The following is a 4879-nucleotide window of genomic DNA, read 5'->3' on the forward strand; positions in this document are numbered from 1 at the left end:
ACTGCTGAACAATTAATCAAATGGCCAGAACATTGACACCCACTCCTCCATTTGTTTTGTACACTGCTGCTACTCGCTGTTTAATATCTATGCATAGTCACTTCACCCCTACCTACATGTACAAATTACTTCAACTAACCTGTACCCCGGCACACTGACTCAGAAACGGTACCCCTGTAAATTCCTAGTTATTGTTATTTTATTGTGTTGCTTTGAATTATTTGTTACTTGTTTTATTGGTAACTATTTTCTTAACTCTTCTTGAACTGCACTGTTGGTAAGGACTTGTAAGTAAGCATTTCACGGTAAGTTCAACACTTGTTGTATTCGGTGCATGTGACAAATAAAGTTTGATTTGATTTGAAATATCATACCCCATCTCAAAAAAATGCAAACCTCGGCAGTTACTGTAATGCTGTTAACATGTCTTGGGGGTATGATATTTGTGCGTCTTTAACTTTCTCACTAATCATTATTCACGATTCATTCAGGATTGCTGTAATCATGTCCGTTCCTGTCTGTTTGTTTGCCATGGTGCTGAAATGTCTTCTTATCTTGCCTCCACTGTGGACGCATTTAAGGGTTTCCCAGCCATTATGCACGGGTTGTGTGATATCATCAGTCTTCAAGTTAAGACACAACAACACTGTGTGACATTATCAGGCCTATCTAAGGACTTTTTATTAGGCCCATATGTAAATATGTTAGATTAAAAATATATTTCAGCTGTTAGAGGTCACATTAGTTTATTTCAAATGTATTTAATCGTTACAATAACGAACGTTTCCAATATTGTTGCAATAATAAATACAGTATGCAATGGTCTTCATAAATACAAAAGTCAATGCATGAAAACGTTGTTACATTTTCTATAGCCTAAAAATACCTAGCACATAATACATTATTCAGTATAAAATGTGTTTTACTTCGCGAGTTGTGAATTCACATAATAAATAAATAAAACATATATAAAAATAACCGTGTAAATAAATAGTTGAAAAAATAGAAGTATAAATAAATAATCTCTACACACACACGAGGCTCATTGGTTAGTCAATATTATTGTGACTAGTCTTAGCATGTGTTTCAGCACCACGTTCCTTATGCCTTCCCAGCCGCTTGCGCTGTATTCCTGCATGAAACGAAACACACATGTAATATTTTAGAATAGACACATGTTGTGTCATCACATATGAATATATCCTTATTTGGTGAATGCACTCTCTTGGTAAGACAAATTGACATACCTCGCGTTTCAAGTAATTCTCAGGAATTTGAAGTGAAGGCTCATATTTTTGTTCACTCCTTTGTCAGATGTTGGTAGTGTAGCTCTTATAGCCTTTACCTGTTGGAACAAAATATAAGTCATTAATGTTATGTTATGATTCGTTTAAATCACATTATACGGCAATCTAAAAAATATAGGATAATGTTTGCCTTTTGGCATTAATGTTAATAGAAAATCACAAATCACATAGACTTACACATTGGTCCAGCTCCAAGGTCTGGCGATGCAGGTCAATCATAAACTCGTCAACTACTTCCTGGTCCCAGAAAGAATCATAGTTATCACTTCTGTACAATTTCTCTATAGCGTTCAGAGTTTGCGAAATGAAGACAATCTTGTCGTCATCCTAGAAGAAGAGTGATTTGTTTTAGTACATGCCTTATGAATATCAGAAAAGTATAGCAAATTTAGCATATTCGTTAATACCTAATTATATGTCCTACACTATGAGAAAAAACGTTGAACCAAACCCTTTTTAAATAGTGTAGGCTATGCATATGTCTTACCTTGAAATGATCGACATGTCTGTATTCCTCGTAAGGGAAAGTAATATGAGGTTCTCGAGAGACCACATGACCCTGAGATGGCAAAAAATAGAATCAAATGATTGCAATATTATTATTGTATACATAAACGAGTAACTGAATCAAATGAAACACAGCAGCACATTAAATGTTGAATAGATGACAACTGCTCAATGACCAGGAACAAGTTAATAAACATTACAGTATCCTACCATTTCCGAAGCACCGTTATGGTGTTGTTGCTGAACACTTGGAACATGCTCCGAGACTTAGGAAGTGTCCTCATCCAAGTGCATCCGAAGGTTTTATGCCAGGTGCAAATCGTCAGGATCAAGCACATCCAAAAGCTTATTGAACCCATTTTATCGTAGGTGTACTGTAGTTCGCTGACTGTTCGCTATCAACCGAGGTGCAAAATTAGGCAGACTTCCGAAAGACAGCCTATACTTTGTATAATTCCGGAAAAAAATACGTTTTCCTCAAAGGACAAAGAGATAAAGTGTCCTTCCTGATCGACCCTCTTCTCGAAATCCAGAGTTCTGTCATGCTGCAATCTGTGTCGATATTTTATACAAAGATTTTGAAAGGTGTTCCGAAAGTGAAAGGTGGAAGTCCGGTAGACAGGCGCTTTCATACCTGACAGTATATTTTTCGGCCTGGAGACAACGCACGGAAAGGACAGGTGCATCTCTCGAAGACTTGTTCAATTCTTGACTGATTTGTTATTATTTTGAAATATTGGATTACCAACCAGGAACATGTTTTAGATTAAAAACATTTACTTGTGAATCCATTTTAGTCAGACGACAGCGTAAATTAATATGCATTTCTTTTCAAACATTTCGTTGTCCTTTCACTTCGGAAACCCTTGTGTTTAAATCTCGTCTTCGCAAACGCATCACCTTTTCATTTACACACGGAAACTATGGTATCCAACTACGTTGGAACCACTTGCTTAAAGGGTGAACGTGGTTTCTGGACCTCGACTTCCTTTTTAAAGATACAGATCAACGTTGTATGGGTTATATCAACTACACATTCAACATTACTATATTTCGTTTTAGAAACGGGTTTTAGTGGTCTTATTTAATTTCGTAGACGAGCTCCTTTCTGCACCCGGTTTTCAGAATAAGACACTGGTAGCCTATGCAGTGCACAGGCAGTATAGACCTTGACAATACTGCTTACCTTGACATTAGTGCTTAAATTGGAGACTGTATTTCGGGTGCTTTTGAATCTGGGCCTACACGCACTTGTGAGTAAAATATGTCTATCACGTAGATCATTTGTCAAAGTATTCCGTATTCATGTGTTTTTATTGGACTTTTATCCAGATATGTGAGTTTATGTTACCTCTGCATCTATTATCTTTCCACTGTAGAGACTGAAGAGTAACAGCACGGTTAGCGATTGCTATACTCCATTGAACTAACATTCAGAATGTGGAGTTATAATTATGTTACATATTTACTGGATATCATGCACTTGCTAGAAGTAATAACTATCTGAATCAACAATGTTTTACAGTGATATGATGATGTCTGAAAGGGCGGGAAAGTATGGCTGGAATTCAGAGTATTGTAAAGGAGTTTATTGTTTTTCATTGAAGATGATGTTGATATGCAATTGTTAGTAGGAATAACATCTCATTTAGTATAACATTTAAACGAAAAAGTCGTTGTATTTCAAGGTTGCTTCACACCATTGAATTTTACAAAATTGCTAGCACAATTTCAACCAATGTAAGGCGTGTTTGTATCTTAATTTAAATAGCATAGCCTACATGGAAATAATTTGCATCACGGATAAATAACATAAACATATGAAGCTTACAGTGGTACATTTAATTTAATCATCAAAATCACACGTGTGTTCTTGGCATTTTTTATTTCTTTGTAAAAATCCCTCGGGATGCTCCACATTTCAGCTCGCACGACCTCCCACGAGCACAAGCTGAAGCGCTGAAATGAAAAACGCTTAAGTGAAAAAATACATTATACACCATAGGTATAGGCTAGGCCCACTCCAGCCCTCTCAGTAAAATGCAACCTATAAGATGCTTTACCTCAGGTGAAAAAAAGTCGTCCAGCTGTTTGAAGTAGTTCTTAACCATATCACCAATTGGAATGTTTTGACGCAGTAGCATGTCTCTGACCTGAAATAGTAAACAACAAACAACATTAAAATCAATATCCATGTGATTACTTGAATAATAATAGTAGAAATAAAAAATTATTGTGCAACAAGTTACAGTTAACAAATGAAACATAACCAAGAACGTACACATTCCGAATAGGTCATATATTGTCGAGCGAGAAGGTCTTGGAGCTCCCTGAGATTAACTCACAAGAGTTAGGTTTTGTTGGAAGAGCTCGCTGGCTAGTTGAAACGCAAGTCTCGTGTCTAAACTTTTCCCCTCCTGTAATCAGAATAACACTTCGTGTAACCATGCGATTGAACGTGACTAACACAGAATTTGTAGACACTCATGATCTCCTGAGCATCACCTCTTTTGAAAGCGTTGGACTTTGGACCATTATCATTTCCTCCTCTGGGATATAGCCTCTTGGTCTCCTCTCCTATACCACACACATAATACACATATCTCAATAAAATAACAAAATATATGAATGAATTAAGCTCCAATAATCAATTTTCATCTAGAATAAATAAATTGTGATATCACAGTATGCTAAAGCCTATATTCAGACCCATATTTCTAAATATTCTGCCTATAAGGTCACTTTGTAACAGGTTACATAAATTGACCTACCATGGAAAGATCATTGAGGGTCTGGCGAGTTTGATGAAGATAATGCATTTGCTCTTTTTGGTCACTGCATTTAGCATAAACAAACGGGTAAATAACAATAACACACAGAAGATGTACCACAAAGGAGACATTAAGAGTGGCCATGTGTCCGGTGAGTTGATAAATCCCTGAACACTGCTTCTAAACGTTCGGCTACCTACCCTACCTTCATAGCCTCCCCATTGATATGCCATGGATGAGGTAATTTGTTAAACAAGGAAAGTTCAACTGGGGAAAGTGAAAGAGCATTGAAAA

At 36.5% G+C, this 4879-nt stretch overlaps 1 pseudogene; it reads right to left on the reverse strand.

Annotated features, from left to right (window-relative positions):
* Positions 1-724: 724 nt before the first annotated feature.
* On the reverse strand, positions 725-2366 carry LOC118937894 (annotated as a pseudogene).
* Positions 2367-4879: the final 2513 nt, after the last annotated feature.

This window comes from Oncorhynchus mykiss, chromosome 12, assembly GCF_013265735.2.
Source record: "Oncorhynchus mykiss isolate Arlee chromosome 12, USDA_OmykA_1.1, whole genome shotgun sequence".
NCBI lineage: Eukaryota > Metazoa > Chordata > Actinopteri > Salmoniformes > Salmonidae > Oncorhynchus > Oncorhynchus mykiss.